The 19,273-nt window shown below is 33.4% G+C and overlaps 1 protein-coding gene across 3 annotated transcripts in view; it reads right to left on the bottom strand.

Moving 5' to 3' along the window:
- LOC127837492 (uricase-like) overlaps window positions 1-19,273 on the bottom strand; it is a 70,962-nt gene that overhangs the window by 50,339 nt on the left and 1,350 nt on the right. The window contains exon 2 of one of the 3 annotated variants that reach the window (XM_052364625.1): window positions 18,345-18,446. The exons of the other annotated variants lie outside the window; for them this stretch is intronic. The gene's annotated coding sequence lies outside the window, so the exon portion shown is untranslated. The remainder of the gene's footprint in view (window positions 1-18,344; window positions 18,447-19,273) is intronic. 3 annotated transcript variants of the gene reach the window in all.

Raw genomic sequence — 19,273 nt, 5'->3', positions numbered from 1 at the left:
GATAAAACTAGAGTGAATGTATATATTTATGAAGTGATTTTCACCAATTGGGGAATTAAATGAAGACAACCCAGAAGTGCAATAATTTTATTGCAAAACGGGTTGGAGTGTTTTATTGCAATTTGTAATTTTATAACAACCCGTTTTGCAATAAACCCGTTTTGCAATAATTTTATTGCAAAACGGGTTGGAGCGTTTTATTGCAATTTGATTTTTTTTATAACAACCCGTTTTGCAATAAACCCGTTTTGCAATAATACAATGACACGTGTATTAATTAATTCAAATTGATTGTAAACATTAAAAAGGATATTTAAAATATCTTTTTTTTTTTATTTCCAAATATGGACAAAACTGTTAGTTTCCACTAAAAAGTAAAAAGCATTGAAGGCGATGCATTTCGAGATTGAATGCGATAAAACAATACAAAATGTAAATAGAAAGTGTTTTAACCTATTAAGTACTGAAGTGAAGATAACGCCGAAATGCAATAATTTACTTAAAAAACGTGTTGAAGTGTTTTCATGCAATGTGAGTTGTGTGTAACAAACCGTTTCGCAATAAAATCATCACATATATACTATTTTTTTCAAATTTCTTTGAAACGGAATAAAGTAAGTTTAAAATGTCGCCTTCAAGGTAAATATGATAAAACTAGAGTGAATGTATATATTTATGAAGTGATTTTCACCAATTGGGGAATTAAATGAAGACAACCCAGAAGTGCAATAATTTTATTGCAAAACGGGTTGGAGTGTTTTATTGCAATTTGTAATTTTATAACAACCCGTTTTGCAATAAACCCGTTTTGCAATAATTTTATTGCAAAACGGGTTGGAGCGTTTTATTGCAATTTGATTTTTTTTATAACAACCCGTTTTGCAATAAACCCGTTTTGCAATAATACAATGACACGTGTATTAATTAATTCAAATTGATTGTAAACATTAAAAAGGATATTTAAAATATCGTTTTTTTTTTATTTCCAAATATGGACAAAACTGTTAGTTTCCACTAAAAAGTAAAAAGCATTGAACGCGATGCATTTCGAGATTGAATGCGATAAAACAATACAAAATGTAAATAGAAAGTGTTTCAACCTATTTAGTACTGAAGTGAAGATAACGCCGAAATGCAATAATTTACTTAAAAAACGTGTTGAAGTGTCTTCATGCAATGTGAGTTGTGTGTAACAAACCGTTTCGCAATAAAATCATCACATATATACTATTTTTTTCAAATTTCTTTGAAACGGAATAAAGTAAGTTTAAAATGTCGCCTTCAAGGTAAATATGATAAAACTAGAGTGAATGTATATATTTATGAAGTGATTTTCACCAATTGGGGAATTAAATGAAGACAACCCAGAAGTGCAATAATTTTATTGCAAAACGGGTTGGAGTGTTTTATTGCAATTTGTAATTTTATAACAACCCGTTTTGCAATAAACCCGTTTTGCAATAATTTTATTGCAAAACGGGTTGGAGCGTTTTATTGCAATTTGATTTTTTTTATAACAACCCGTTTTGCAATAAACCCGTTTTGCAATAATACAATGACACGTGTATTAATTAATTCAAATTGATTGTAAACATTAAAAAGGATATTTAAAATATCGTTTTTTTTTTATTTCCAAATATGGACAAAACTGTTAGTTTCCACTAAAAAGTAAAAAGCATTGAACGCGATGCATTTCGAGATTGAATGCGATAAAACAATACAAAATGTAAATAGAAAGTGTTTCAACCTATTTAGTACTGAAGTGAAGATAACGCCGAAATGCAATAATTTACTTAAAAAACGTGTTGAAGTGTCTTCATGCAATGTGAGTTGTGTGTAACAAACCGTTTCGCAATAAAATCATCACATATATACTATTTTTTTCAAATTTCTTTGAAACGGAATAAAGTAAGTTTAAAATGTCGCCTGCAAGGTAAATATGATAAAACTAGGCTGAATGTATATATTTATGAAGTGATTTTCACCAATTGGGGAATTAAATGAAGACAACCCAGAAGTGCAATAATTTTATTGCAAAACGGGTTGGAGTGTTTTATTGCAATTTGTAATTTGTATAACAACCCGTTTTGCAATAAACCCGTTTTGCAATAATTTTATTGCAAAACGGGTTGGAGCGTTTTATTGCAATTTGATTTTTTTTATAACAACCCGTTTTGCAATAAACCCGTTTTGCAATAATACAATGACACGTGTATTAATTAATTCAAATTGATTGTAAACATTAAAAAGGATATTTAAAATATCGTTTTTTTTAATTTCCAAATATGGACAAAACTGTTAGTTTCCACTAAAAAGTAAAAAGCATTGAAGGCGATGCATTTCGAGATTTAATGCGATAAAACAATACAAAATGTATATAGAAAGTGTTTCAACCTATTTAGTACTGAAGTGAAGATAACGCCGAAATGCAATAATTTACTTAAAAAACGTGTTGAAGTGTCTTCATGCAATGTGAATCTTGTGTAACAAGCCGTTTCGCAATAAAATAATCACATTTATACTATTTGTTTCAAATTGATTTGAAACGGTATGAAGGAAGTTTAAAATGTCGTCTGCAAGGTTAATATGATAAAACTAAGCCGAATGTATATATGAAGTGATTTTCACCAATTGGGGAATTAAATGAAGACAACCCAGAAGTGCAATTATTTTATTGCAAAACGGGCTGGAGTGTTTTATTGCAATTTGATATTTTATAACAACCCGTTTTGGAATACAATTGTAAACCCGTTTTGCAATGATTTTATTGCAAAACGGGTTGGATTGTCTTATTGCAATTTGAATTTTTATAACAACCCGTTTTGCAATAAACCCGTTCTGCAATAATTTTATTGCAAAACGGGTTGGAGTGTCTTATTACAATGTGACATTTGTATAACAACCCGTTTTGCAATAAACCCGTTTTGCAATAAAATCATCACTCTTGTATTTATTCAAATGGATTGGACTAATTTAAAGGGATGTTCAAATGTTGTATTTAAATGATATTGTTTAAAAAATAGACAAAACTGGGAGTTAAGACTTAAAATTAAAAAGCATGGAAGGTCGTGAATTTCGAGATTTAATACGATAAAACAACACAGAATGTGTATCGAACGTGATTTCAAACAATTAAGTACAAGTTAAGATAAAGCAAAAATGCAATAATTTATGGACAAACGTATTGATGTGTCTTATTGCAAGTTGAATTTTGTTTAACAACCCGTTTTGCAATAAAGTCATCACATATATACTGATTGTTTCATATTGATTTTAAACGGTTTTAATGAAGTATAAAATGTAGTCTGCAAGGTAAATAGGATAAAACAAGGCTGAATGTATATTATGAAGTTATTTTCACCAATTGGGGAATTGAGTGAAGACAGAAGTGCAATAATTTAATTGCAAAACGGGTTGGAGTGTTTTATTGCAATTGAATCTTTTTTTATAACAACCCGTTTTGCAATACAATGTAAACCCGTTTTACTATATTTTTATTGCCAATCGGTTTGCAGTGTTTAATTGCAATGTGCATTCTCTTTAACAAACCGTTTTGCAATAAACTCATTACACATGTACTTATTGATTCAAATTGATTTGAAACGTTGGAAAGAAATATTCAAATGTCGTGTTCAGGGAGTTTGTATATAATAAGACAGAGGTGTCAGATTCGACCAAATATTAACAGACATTGAAAGTGACCAATTTCATGAGTAAATGTGATAAACAAACACAGAATGTATATATAAAAAGAACTTAACCAATTTCATATTCAAGCGAACTAAACCCAGAAATTCAATAATTTAATAGCAAAACGGCTTGCAATAGCTTATTGCAATGTAAAAAAACAGCCCGTTTTGCAATAAACTAGTTTTGCACTCATTAATCACACATGGTGTACTAATTGATTCCAATTGATTAAAAAACTTTTAAAAGAATTCTCAAATGTCGTTTAAAAGGATTGTTTCCAAAATAATTAAGACAGAGGTGTTAGATTCGACCAAAAAATAAAAGGCATTGAAAAAATTGATTTAATTGAAAAAAACACATCCTGAAATGCAATAGTTGGAGTGTCTTATTGCATTTTTTTTTTTATTTACAACAACCCGTTTTGCAATAGTATTTTGCAAAACGGGTTGGAGTGTCATATTGCAATTTGAAATTTTTATAACAACCCGTTTTGCAATAACATCATCACACATGTATTATTGAATCCGAATTATTAAAAAGTAAAAACATTAAGGCATGCCGAATGCCGATCAAAACATTCGATATGTGTTATGCCTTTTATGTTTTGGTCTAATTTTGAAACAGAAAATCCGTATACATTTGAAACTTCCTTAATACTGTTTCTAATCAATTAGTATATCTGTAATGATATTCCTGCAAAACGCGTTGTTATAAAAAAAATAACATTGCGAAAACAAACAAATTTAATTCTGGGTTTTCTTCGCATCATTCCCTTTTTTTAAAATCATTTTCTATACACATATTGTGTTATTTATCATATTTTCTCCTGAAATTAATATCTTGCCATGTATTTTATTATTTGGGCAAATCTTACAACACGGTCTAAATATTTTTTAAACTGAAATCCGTACATTCGACATTTGAAATGTTCTTTTCACAGTTTCAGATCAATTCGGATTCAATAATACATGTGTGATGATGTTATTGCAAAACGGGTTGTTATAAAAATTTCAAATTGCAATATGACACTCCAACCCGTTTTGCAAAATACTATTGCAAAACGGGTTGTTGTAAATAAAAAAAAAATGCAATAAGACACTCCAACTATTGCATTTCAGGATGTTTTTTTTTAAATTAAATCAATTTTTTCAATGCCTTTTATTTTTTGGTCGAATCTAACACCTCTGTCTTATTTTGGAAACAATCCTTTTAAACGACATTTGAGAATTCTTTTTAAAGTTTTTTAATCAATTGGAATCAATTAGTACACCATGTGTGATTAATGAGTGCAAAACTAGTTTATTGCAAAACGGGCTGTTTTTTTACATTGCAATAAGCTATTGCAAGCCGTTTTGCTATTAAATTATTGAATTTCTGGGTTTAGTTCGCTTGAATATGAAATTGGTTAAGTTCTTTTTATATATACATTCTGTGTTTGTTTATCACATTTACTCATGAAATTGGTCACTTTCAATGTCTGTTAATATTTGGTCGAATCTGACACCTCTGTCTTATTATATACAAACTCCCTGAACACGACATTTGAATATTTCTTTCCAACGTTTCAAATCAATTTGAATCAATAAGTACATGTGTAATGAGTTTATTGCAAAACGGTTTGTTAAAGAGAATGCACATTGCAATAAAACACTGCAAACCGATTGGCAATAAAAATAATGTAAAACGGGTTTACATTGTATTGCAAAACGGGTTGTTATAAAAAAGATCCAATTGCAATAAAACACTCCAACCCGTTTTGCAATTAAATTATCGCACCTCTGTCTTCACTCAATTCCCCAATTGGTGAAAATAACTTCATAATATACATTCAGCCTTGTTTTATCCTATTTACCTTGCAGACTACATTTTATACTTCATTAAAACCGTTTAAAATCAATATGAAACAATCAGTATATATGTGATGACTGTATTGCAAAACGGGTTGTTAAACAAAATTCAACTTGCAATAAGACACATCAATACGTTTGTCCATAAATTATTGCATTTTTGCTTTATCTTAACTTGTACTTAATTGTTTGAAATCACGTTCGATACACATTCTGTGTTGTTTTATCGTATTAAATCTCGAAATTCACGACCTTCCATGCTTTTTAATTTTAAGTCTTAACTCCCAGTTTTGTCTATTTTTTAAACAATATCATTTAAATACAACATTTGAACATCCCTTTAAATTAGTCCAATCCATTTGAATAAATACAAGAGTGATGATTTTATTGCAAAACGGGTTTATTGCAAAACGGGTTGTTATACAAATGTCACATTGTAATAAGACACTCCAACCCGTTTTGCAATAAAATTATTGCAGAACGGGTTTATTGCAAAACGGGTTGTTATAAAAATTCAAATTGCAATAAGACAATCCAACCCGTTTTGCAATAAAATCATTGCAAAACGGGTTTACAATTGTATTCCAAAACGGGTTGTTATAAAATATCAAATTGCAATAAAACACTCCAGCCCTTTTTGCAATAAAATAATTGCACTTCTGGGTTGTCTTCATTTAATTCCCCAATTGGTGAAAATCACTTCATATATACATTCGGCTTAGTTTTATCATATTAACCTTGCAGACGACATTTTAAACTTCCTTCATACCGTTTCAAATCAATTTGAAACAAATAGTATAAATGTGATTATTTTATTGCGAAACGGCTTGTTACACACGATTCACATTGCATGAAGACACTTCAACACGTTTTATAAGTAAATTATTGCATTTCGGCGTTATCTTCACTTCAGTACTAAATAGGTTGAAACACTTTCTATATACATTTTGTATTGTTTTATCGCATTAAATCTCGAAATGCATCGCCTTCAATGCTTTTTACTTTTTAGTGGAAACTAACAGTTTTGTCCATATTTGGAAATTAAAAAAAACGATATTTTAAATATCCTTTTTAATGTTTACAATCAATTTGAATTAATTAATACACGTGTCATTGTATTATTGCAAAACGGGTTTATTGCAAAACGGGTTGTTATAAAAAAAATCAAATTGCAATAAAACGCTCCAACCCGTTTTGCAATAAAATTATTGCAAAACGGGTTTATTGCAAAACGGGTTGTTATACAAATTACAAATTGCAATAAAACACTCCAACCCGTTTTGCAATAAAATTATTGCACTTCTGGGTTGTCTTCATTTAATTCCCCAATTGGTGAAAATCACTTCATAAATATATACATTCAGCCTAGTTTTATCATATTTACCTTGCAGGCGACATTTTAAACTTACTTTATTCCGTTTCAAAGAAATTTGAAAAAAATAGTATATATGTGATGATTTTATTGCGAAACGGTTTGTTACACACAACTCACATTGCATGAAGACACTTCAACACGTTTTTTAAGTAAATTATTGCATTTCGGCGTTATCTTCACTTCAGTACTAAATAGGTTGAAACACTTTCTATTTACATTTTGTATTGTTTTATCGCATTCAATCTCGAAATGCATCGCCTTCAATGCTTTTTACTTTTTAGTGGAAACTAACAGTTTTGTCCATATTTGGAAATTAAAAAAAACGATATTTTAAATATCCTTTTTAATGTTTACAATCAATTTGAATTAATTAATACACGTGTCATTGTATTATTGCAAAACGGGTTTATTGCAAAACGGGTTGTTATAAAAAAAATCAAATTGCAATAAAACGCTCCAACCCGTTTTGCAATAAAATTATTGCAAAACGGGTTTATTGCAAAACGGGTTGTTATAAAATTACAAATTGCAATAAAACACTCCAACCCGTTTTGCAATAAAATTATTGCACTTCTGGGTTGTCTTCATTTAATTCCCCAATTGGTGAAAATCACTTCATAAATATATACATTCACTCTAGTTTTATCATATTTACCTTGAAGGCGACATTTTAAACTTACTTTATTCCGTTTCAAAGAAATTTGAAAAAAATAGTATATATGTGATGATTTTATTGCGAAACGGTTTGTTACACACAACTCACATTGCATGAAGACACTTCAACACGTTTTTTAAGTAAATTATTGCATTTCGGCATTATCTTCACTTCAGTACTTAATAGGTTGAAACACTTTCTATTTACATTTTGTATTGTTTTATCGCATTCAATCTCGAAATGCATCGCGTTCAATGCTTTTTACTTTTTAATGGAAACTAACAGTTTTGTCCATATTTGGAAATAAAAAAAAAACGATATTTTAAATATCCTTTTTAATGTTTACAATCAATTTGAATTAATTAATACACGTGTCATTGTATTATTGCAAAACGGGTTTATTGCAAAACGGGTTGTTATAAAAAAAATCAAATTGCAATAAAACGCTCCAACCCGTTTTGCAATAAAATTATTGCAAAACGGGTTTATTGCAAAACGGGTTGTTATAAAATTACAAATTGCAATAAAACACTCCAACCCGTTTTGCAATAAAATTATTGCACTTCTGGGTTGTCTTCATTTAATTCCCCAATTGGTGAAAATCACTTCATAAATATATACATTCACTCTAGTTTTATCATATTTACCTTGAAGGCGACATTTTAAACTTACTTTATTCCGTTTCAAAGAAATTTGAAAAAAATAGTATATATGTGATGATTTTATTGCGAAACGGTTTGTTACACACAACTCACATTGCATGAAGACACTTCAACACGTTTTTTAAGTAAATTATTGCATTTCGGCGTTATCTTCACTTCAGTACTTAATAGGTTGAAACACGTTCTATTTACATTTTGTATTGTTTTATCGCATTCAATCTCGAAATGCATCGCCTTCAATGCTTTTTACTTTTTAGTGGAAACTAACAGTTTTGTCTATATTTGGAAATAATATTATTTCAATACGATATTTTAAATTTCCTTTTTAATCTTTCCATTCCATTTGAATTAGTTAATGCATGTGTCATGTTATTATTGCAAAATGGGTTGTTATAAAAATTTCAAATTGCAATAAGACGCTCCAACCCGTTTTGCAATAAAATTTTTGAAAAACGGGTTAATTGCTAAACAGGTTGTTATAAAAATTACAAATTGCAATAAAACACTCAAACCCGTTTTGCAATAAAGTTATTGCACTTCTGGGTTGTTTTCACTTAATTTCCCAATTGGTGAAAATCACTTCATATATACATTCAGTTTAGTTGTATCATATTTACCTTGCAGGCGACATTTTAAACTTCCTTTATGCCGTTTCAAATCAATTTGAAACAAATAGTATATATGTGATGATTGTATTGCGAAACGGTTTGTAACTCACAACTGACGTTGCATGAAGACACTTCAACACGTTTCGACACACATTCTGTTTTGTTTTATCGTATTAAATCTCGAAATTCACCACCTTCCATGCTTTTTAATTTTAAGTTTTAACTCACAGTTTTGTCTATTTTAAAACAATATTATTTAAATACAAAATTTGAACATCACTTTTAACTATTCCAATCCATTTGAATAAATACAAGAGTGATGATTTTATTGCAAAACGGGTTTATTGCAAAACGGGTTGTTATACAAAATTCTCATTGCAATAAGACACTCCAACCCGTTTTGCAATGAAATTATTGCAAATAAATGTGTGGTGATTTTATTGCAAAACGGGTTTATTGCAAAACGGGTTGTTAAAAAAAAATGCAATAAAACACTCCAACCCGTTTTGCAATAATTTTATTGCAAAACGGGTTTATTGCAAAACGGGTTGTTTAAAAAAAAAAATTGCAATAAGACACTCCAACCCGTTTTGCAATAATTTTATTGCAAAACGGGTTTATTGCAAAACGGGTTGTAACACACCCTTAAAACTTTCCACATGTCTATAATAGCAAATATGGATTTAGGTGATCTTCAATGGTACATTTAAACTTTAGCTCTGTTACAAGAGTGCTGGTTAAGTCCAGTCACATATTTAAATCTAGGCCATGTCAAAATCAAAGTGTCAAAGACAAATGAAAGATGCGTTCATTAATTATTGTCCAGTTGTTTACTACTGCTGTAAGTTTTTATATGATATGACTGATGAACATCATGTGAGAGAAAATCAGGTTTAGCAGCCTTTTAGATAACAAAGTATGCTAGTTTTCAATGTCGCTTCTGGGGATCAAACCCGTGAGGCTTTTAGGAAGATTCTGAAATTTTCGATCCCTTGAGAGCAACCAAACCAAAAATTAAATCAAATATTGCCGACTCGGTTTTTTGAGTCAGTTCATGAGGGATAATGGAGCTCGATTGGACATTGTCGGCTCTGGTACTACTTACATGTACCCTGGGTACTCTTAAGTATACTTACATGTACCCTGGGTACTCTAAGTATACTTACATGTACCCCAGGTATGGTAAATAAACGTAATTGTACTCGGTCCATATTAGACTGTACCCGAGTTGTATTCGCGCCCCAAATCCGATGTCGTAAAACGCGCAACCAATTATCTTAAACACACTTCTCTTAAAAAAAACACTGCATCAACATGCTTTTTGAGTATGTGTTCCAATAATATAGAGGCCATCCTACAGAAAATTGACATAAATGTGCAGGGCTTAACACTAAGGCACCTCGAACGACATTCACTGCCCGTACCTTGGTCCGGGCTAGCCAATGTCCCAGGAACATGCCCGACCAGTCGTGTGTATTTTGGGCGGGATTATATCAATAAACTGCGTTTTAAATAAGCTTTTCAAAGATGCAAAAATCTTAATACAGTACGATCAGATGACAATTAAATCCCAGAGTGAGTTCGGAGACAACAAACGGATCGTATCTTGAAATAGATTCGGAACCCCGATTGCAATCAAAAAGAGGCCGACAATTCAGAAAATCCCCGGCGGTTTTCCTGGTAAAACATGTCAGTACCTATTTTTAAACGAAATGCCGCTAGACACGGTTTTTGATTGGTTTCCTCGAAGTGACGTGTTTTCTTAATGAAAATACGTTTGAAACTAAAAGCCGGGATCGCCGAGGATCGTCTGGAATGATGAAGGTATAAAACTCGACATTAACTATATAATTAATAGTTATTTATCAATCTTAAATAATTTTAATTTGTTGTCATTATGGAAAAGTTATTCCATCCTTTAGACGATTAATAAATCCATTTAGTGGAAGATAGAGACTTTATTTAGATTAGAACTGTTTTGACAATATTTTTTACGCAATTCAATTAGCAAAACTAATATTAATGGTCGATCCCGGCTTTTAGTAGAGAGTTAACCCTGTACAATTGTTACAACTACCGTAACACGTTATTTTGCTAAGATTCACTTACCATTTCTTGTAAGACAGTAACCCGGCAATCTATGTAAAAAAGGTTTTAACGTTCATGTCGTTGTTTAAGTTTGGCTTTATGGGTGGGGATGGGGGTTCCTCGGATACGAAAAGAAAAGGGATAGGAGGAAAGTAAGAGAAAGTATGAGGAAATAAAAAAACAAGAACATTTCTCCAGAAATGGCGTGAAGATTACAAATAGATGTCTTAAATAGATGAATATTGAATTCAATAGCATTAGTAAGGCAAGCTAATAAGAATGATTTCATCATAATTGCGCATCTCCAAGCACAAAAAAATACAAGTTGAATGATAAATTATAAAGGTTTTTATAATACTTGGGTCAGGGCACATGAAAGATTGGTCAGGGCTAGTAGGTTCTGCATTTACTAGCCCGAATGGGCTAGTTGAAAAAAAAGTTAGTGTTAAGCCCTGATGTGTATATATAATTATTACAAAAAAATAGTCGACAACGACGGATTTAGGGTTAAATTTTCCGGGTACATTTTAGTATATTTACCGTACCCGGGATACATGTAAGTATACTTAAGAGTACCCGGGGTACATGTACGTAGTACCCGAGCCGACAATGAACAATCAAGCGATACTGGAAGGTGCAACATCTCTCACGCCCCCTAACATCACCTTTAGCAGTATTCAATTCTCAACAGGAAAGTGCTGGAGTCATTGATCCCGAGGGACAAGAAAAAACAATTGATTAATGTTCGAAATAAATAATTTGATTAATGACAATTCTATTATTTGAGCCAGGTCACAGGAAAAGCGCAGTCAAATCAGTATCCAATTAAATTATTTGTTTGTGTCAGAAAAACGCTTTTAAGCAAACAGCTTTCAAGCGAATGCAGGCTGATCTAGATCCAAACTGGCCACAATCGCCTTAATGTCCCTTTTACTGTGACACAGTTCATTTAACTTTAAAATGATAAAAAGTACTAACACTAAGAAATAGTACAAACCAGTAAAGAGTTTGAAATCAATGTTGAATTTCAGGACAGCTTGGTGATCTGCAAATCACCGATGAAATGTTGATATCGGGTATCATAGTCATTCAATAAGTCGCAAAATGCTCGAATACAATTTATAAAGCACAATGTGACTTATATTGATAACTAAAAATACCAGTATGCCAGTTTTGCCGTGTCAAGCTGTTACGATCCAGAAAGTCCTTCATTCACATCGAGTATATATCCTTCGAATTCCAACTATTGTTGTCATAAGCGGAGATTTAGTGAATAAATAATTCATAAATCCTAAATGACAGCTTCTAAATAGCGAAACAAGCCAATTTATGCAGTAAGAAAGTTTTGAATCGAGACTCTCACGGGGGCGGCCATATTTGAATGTTGAAACACGAACGACAACTCTGCTAGGAGAATGTTATCAATGACGAGCAATCTCCTACGCAGTGGCGAATGCAAAAGGGAAGTAACTGAAAAATCGAGTTATCTCAATCGGACTGGCTCAGTCTTTTACATAGGTCGCCATTGTGAAAAAAAATTCTACGGTTATGATAACTTGGACGATGCTGTTCGCATCGTCAAAAAGCAGCATATATGATAGCTAAGAACATTGCACTTCATTAATTTTAACACCTTCTCTTGGATACAAAGTTTGAATTTACCATGCAGTATCATATATTGACTTTTCTTGAAATAAATATATTCATGGAAGTTGTGTTTCTAAAATCAATAACATATTATTAAACTGGTTTTAACACAACAAAAAAGACATGAAATTAACATGTCATCCAAAATATTTTCATCCGGATATATGGTCATTTTCGACATATTTAAATAAAACACGACTTTTTTCAGTTTGTAAGAAAAGCATTCATAACACATGTTCTTACTTCAATGCCTTTGTAAGCAGTCACCATCTGACCTAAAATGGCACAAAATGACAGGGTTTTATCTCATGTTTACAAGATGTTGATGTTGTTGTTGGTCACAGCCAAACAGCCGCAGTAATCTCCACTGTTAAACGTCATATGTTAAGTTTTGTGACCCCCGGAGCCGGGTCAAATTTGAGCCCAGGGGAATAATTTGAACAAATTTGGTAGAGGACTATTAGATATCACTACATACTAAATCTAGTTGCCCTAGGCTCTATATTTAAGAACTAGAAGATTTTTAAAGTTTGCACACAATAGGCCTTATTTAAGCATATGTTCCTTTTTGTGACCCCTGGGGAAAGGTCAAATTTGTTCCCAGGGGCATAATTTGAACAAACTAAGTAGAGAACTATTATATGTCACTACCTAACGAATTTGGTAGAAATAGGCCCAATGGTTATGGACAAGTAGATTTTTATAGTTTGCACAAAATGGGCCCAATATAAGCATATGTTCAATTTTGTGACCCCTGGGGAACGGTCAAATTTGATCCCAGGGGCTTAATTTAAACAAACTTGGTAGAGGACTATAAGATGTCATTACATACCAAATTTGGTAGACCTCTGTCATACGGTTATGGACAAGAAGATTTTAAAAGTTTGCACAAAATAGGCCTTATATAAGCAAATTTTCGATTTTTTGACCCCCCCAGGGCAGGGACATAATTTGAACAAACTTGATAGAGGACTATAAGATGTAACTACATACCAAATATGGTAGCCCTAGGCACAATGGTTATGGACGTAAAGATTTTAAAAGTTTTCACAAAATAGGCCTTATATAAGCAAATTTTTAATTTTTTGGCCCCTGAGGCAGGGTCAAATATGACCCCAGGTGCATAATTTGAACAAACTTGGTAGAGGACTATAAGATGTCACTACATACCAAATTTTGTAGCCCTTGGCCCAATGGTTATGGACAGTTTTTTAAAGTTTTCACAAAATGGGCCTTATATAAGGAAATGTTCAATTTTTTGACCCCCTGGGGCAGGGTCAAATTTGACTCCAGGGGCATAATTTGAACAAACTTGGTAGAGGACTATAAGAAGTCACTACATAGCAAATTTGGTAGCCTTAGGCCCAATGGTTATGGACAAAAAGATTTTTTAAGTTTGCACAAAATAGGCCTTATATAAGCAAATTTTCAATTTTTTTAACCCCCCGGGGCAGGGTCAAATTTGACCCCACGGGCATAATTTGAACAAACTTGGTAGAGGACTATAAGATGTCACTACATAGCAAATTTGGTAGCCCTAGGCCCAATGGTTATGGACAAGAAGATTTTTAAAGTTTGCACAAAATAGGCCTTATATAAGTAAATTTTCAATTTTTTAACCCCCCGGGGGACAAATTTGACCCCAGGGGCATAATTTGAACAAACTTGGTAGAGGACTATAAGATGTCACTACATAGCAAATTTGGTAGCCCTAGGCCCAATGGTTATGGACAAGAAGATTTTTAAAGTTTGCACAAAATATGCCTTAAATAGGCAAATTTTCAATTTTTTGTCTCCCCAGGGCAGGGTCAAATTTTACCCAAGGGGTATAATTTGAACAAACTTGGTAGAGGACTATAAGATGTCACTACATACTAAATTTGGTAGCCCTAGGCCCAAGGGTTATGGACAAGAAGATTTATCAAGTTGTGTGTGAATGTCAGAGTTTATTTAAAGGTCTCGCTGCGTCTTCACGACAGCCTTATGTGCGGACCTGCCCCTGTGACCTGTCAGGGGAAAATATTTTAATTTTGAACCAAAGTAGGTCAAATTTACCCCAACTGCTTGGGTTTTCGCCAAAGGTTTATTATTATTAATATTACTATTTTTAATACAAATGCACCAGTGCACAGTGGCCAATGAGACCTTATCGTTCACTGGTATAAAATAAATAAAAATAAAAAATAAAAAAAAAACAGGAGGAGAATTATATTACAATTATACAAAAACTTTAATCATAGCAGACCCGTTATAATATAAAATAGATAAATGATTAGGAATATCTTTCGTTAAGTGTGCAAATTTTGTCCTATTATAACCATAATTAGTATTGTTATCATCATCATCATTAACCCCAACTTCATAATCATCACTAACATTAACATAACCATCATTCTCATCATAACTATTATTATTATCATTATTATAATTATTATTATTTATAATTTTTTGTTTATGGTTTGTTTACGAAATTGTGTGTGATTTTATAGGGCTCTCCGCCCCAGGAGAGGTATTAGTGGGGGTTCAAGCAGGATACAGGAAACGCCCCACTTCCAGAGGCGTTCCTGGTTCTTTAAAGTGCCCGGTGTAGAGCACCGATACACTGCACCCCTGTTTAACGTCCCTCGCGGAAGACATGTGAGTCAGTTAGGTTGGGATTAACAGTATTAGTAAAACAATTTAAACACGCACACACTAATAACCAGATATATGACCAGTGAGTGAAAATCTAGCATATTGCAGAGTAGGTATACAGCTTCTTTCCTAATTTAGACTGTTTCCTCGTCGCCCATATATATCAATTAAAGAAGTGAAACTCCAGCTGCTGGAGCAGTATTGAATTTTCATTAAAAATATCATGCACTGTAAACCAGATAATATGAAGAATATAATAGAGCATGCGATTAACAAGAGAAAAAACGCCACCGTTGGTTTGGTTTGGTTTGCATTCATGGGTGAATTAGAATTTCCGAACTTATTCATTTAACACTCCTGTCATATAACGGGCTCTGTTTAAACTACACAATGGGAAAGCGTCATCTACACTACCGTAGGGAAAACAACAATAAAAACCGTCACCATTCTTTTTTTTGGTTATGATGGGTGGGTCATTTCAACAGAGCCAGAGTGCACGGACAAGTTGGTATTTCGCCAGGCCTACTAGCCCTGCCGACGCGCTCCACCCAACATGTTTTGTAAGTGTGTGGATATGGGAAAAGTTTACTTGTCATATTTATTTACAACATTATTTACAGCTATAGGGGTTGCACTGTGAGTAAAAGCGATTTGCCCACGTGCGCACTTAATATCTTCCGACATTGCGTGGAAGTATGTTATCTGTGTGCTTTCCCCTGCCTTCGTGGTCGGTGGCTGTTTACAGCTTGAGAGAAGGAAAAAGAGGGTCTCGCGGAACCCTGGGTTTTGTTACCTAGAGCGCTATTTGGTTGTAAAAGAAGGATTAGAGCTAATCCATAGTGGTCGAAAAGGGCCAAGTGACATATGTATTGGGGGGGGGGGGGGCATACCCTTCCGTCCTTTTAGTATTATTAGTCTTTATCTATTTATTTTTTGGTGTAATTTTCCTATATATCTTAAAGCGCAGACGAGGAAACCGCGAACATTCGTTATAGACAGCTTCCTCATCTTTGCCTTGTTTATAGTATTGTTTATTTATGTATTGACGTCAACAAGGTGTTATTGGACACTGCATTGTAATGTACTACCAATCCAAAGTACATTTGGACCCCAAATACAAATATAGATTCTCGGCGTGCACATTACATGCAGTGTTTCTATATCTATTTATTTGTTGATGCAATTTTCCTCTTGTCATAAGTACATAAGATAGTCATTATTAATTGGAATCTTTAAAATTACATATATCATGGATTGTTTTACGGTACAGTTTTAGAACCAAATTAATTAATAATTGTATATAAGTTCGAGCCGGGCCCAGACGAGTGACCATATGGACAACACCGGAGTGACGATTTATCAAGTTTGCACAAAATAGGCCTTATATAAGCAAATTTGACACCAGCAGCATCATTTGAATAAATTTGAAAGAGGTTCACTACATGAACATTCCTGAGAAATTTCATCAGAATTGGAATAGTAGTTTAGGAGAAGAAGATGTTTAAAGAAAAAGTTAACGCACGGACGCACTGACACACACACGACGGACACAGGACCATGACATAAGCCCTGCTGGCCTTTGGCCAGTGGAGCTAAAAAACTGCCACCAAACTTTAAACCCTGCCAATTTTTAGCTGCAACTTGTTCCAAAAGTGATCTTTCATTGTTCACTATGTCATAATGTATTATTAACTCCTAGTGGAAAACAGTGCCTTGACAGCATTGTAACTCAATTAATTGAAGTTACAGGAAGTATGATGCTTTGACATTACCCATCAATGTCCAATACACACCCACTCAAACGGTGAATACTGCATGTACCGCACAATTTTACAACCTTAGACTTAGTTGTATTTATCATTGTCTTGGCCGGAAAAATTAATATGTCCAGCATAATGACAGCAGTGTGATCATGCATTTATTACTATCTAGAGGTCGTGTGTATGAAAATGGTAGCTACTGAGTTAACAGGATGTATTATAGTTACATGTTAACGTCATGTACATGATTTTATGCATAGCTGTAGTATATGTAAATGAATCACAGAACTTATTGTCATTATCTATTTCATGAATTGTACAGTTTTGACTTTTTGCTAAACAAATGGCATTGGAATGGAGAATCATTTTTAATTGTCAATTCTTTGCTAAAATACAAACAAGAGGGCCATGATGGCCCTGTATCGCTCCACTGTTTTTTAATGTGAAAAAAACGTGCAATGCGCATGGGTTGAAATGTACTCAAGCATGTGACTTTCTCTTTCTATCCCTTGTCCCACTGGGCGCTTAAAGTTGGAAGGGTGAGCACTTTTATATATGGAAAAAGTTACTACCGTGTTAACTAAACAGACTAAAAAGCCTGGGAATTGTTGCACAGGTCCTTTGCTTATAACGTAGGTACATTTATCTCTCCAAAAGATACTGTCGTTCTTTCTATTTCACATATTTTTAGATGCTGAAGATCAAATCTACGCATTTGATTTAAAACAGATTCACAAGACCCATGAATCAAAATGCCTTAACCCTTTACCAAACGACACATTTTGGACATTCCCAAGTTGAAAGAGGTTGCAGACGACAATTAAATTGTAATGGAATCTGAAGGAAATGATCAGGTAGGGAAGAAATAATTGTGATAAAAGGAGAAATTGCTCATCTTGAGCAATTTCTCCTTTTATCACAATTATTGATAAAGTCGTCAGCTACAAACCTGTAAAATCCTGTTAGTGTTTGGTAAAGGGTTTATAATCTCTGGTTCCTTCTTAAGAGCCTTTCACACATTTATAACAAATACAATAGTAGCATCTTTCTTTGTAAAGAATCATCTCAAAATATAACAAGGGCTGTTTGTAAAACATGCATGCCCCCCATATGGGCTGTCAGTTGTAGTGGCAGCCATTGTGTGAATACGTTTTTTGGCACTGTGACCCTGAACATTGACCAAGTGACCTAAAAATCAATAGGGGTCATCTGCAAGTCATGGTCAATGTACCTATGAAGTTTCATGATCCTAGGCATATTAGCTTTCTTGAGTTATCATCCGGAAACCATTTTACTGTGTTCAGTCACCGTGACCTTGACCTTTGACCTAGAGACCTGAACGTCAATAGGGGTAATCTGTGAGTCATGATCAATGTACCTATTTAGTTTCATGATCCTAGGTGCAAGCCTTCTTGAGTTATCATCCAGAAACCAATTTTCTTAGTTGAGTCACCGTGACCTTGACCTTTGACCTAGTGACCTGAAAATCAATAGGGGTCATCTGTGAGTCATGATCAATGTACCTATGAAGTTTCATGATCCTAGGCATAAGCATTCTTGAGTTATCATCCAGAAACCATTTTACTATTTCGGGTCACCATGACCTTGACCTTTGACCTAAAAATCAATAGGGGTCATCTGCGAGTCATGATCAATGTACCTATGAAGTTTCATGATCAAGCGTTCTTGAGATATCATCCGGAAACCATTTTACTATTTCGGGTCACTGTGACCTTGACCTTTGACCTAGTGACCTGAAAATCAATAGGGGGTCATCTGCGAGTCATGAACAAATTTGGTAGAAGACTATTAGATATCACTACATACCAAAGTTAGTAGCCCTAGGCTCTATAATTATGAACAAGAAGATTTTTAAAGTTTGCACAAAATAGGCCTTATTTAAGCATATGTTCATTTTTGTGACCCCCGGGGCAGGCTCAAATTTGTCCCCGGGGTCTTAATTTGAACAAACTTGGTAGAGGACTATTAGATGTCATTACATACCAAATTTGGTAGCCCTATGCCATACGGTTATGGACAAGAAGATTTTTAAAGTTTGCACAAAACAGGCCTTATATAAGCAAATTTTCAATTTTTTGAGGCAGGGTCAAATTTGACCCCATGACCCCAGGGGCATAATTTGAAGAAACTTGTTCGAGGACTATAAGATGTCACTACATAATAAATTTGGTAGCCCTAGGCCCAATGGTTATGGACGAGAAGATTTTTAAAGTGTTCACAAAATAGGCCTTATATAAGCAAATTTTCAACTTTTTGACCCCCCCAGGGCAGGGTCAAATTTGACCC

The sequence above is a fragment of the Dreissena polymorpha genome, chromosome 7, assembly GCF_020536995.1.
Source record: "Dreissena polymorpha isolate Duluth1 chromosome 7, UMN_Dpol_1.0, whole genome shotgun sequence".
Classification (NCBI taxonomy): Eukaryota; Metazoa; Mollusca; class Bivalvia; order Myida; family Dreissenidae; genus Dreissena; species Dreissena polymorpha.
Note: the sequence above shows the minus strand (reverse complement) of the source record. Positions and strands in the feature narration are given on the sequence as shown.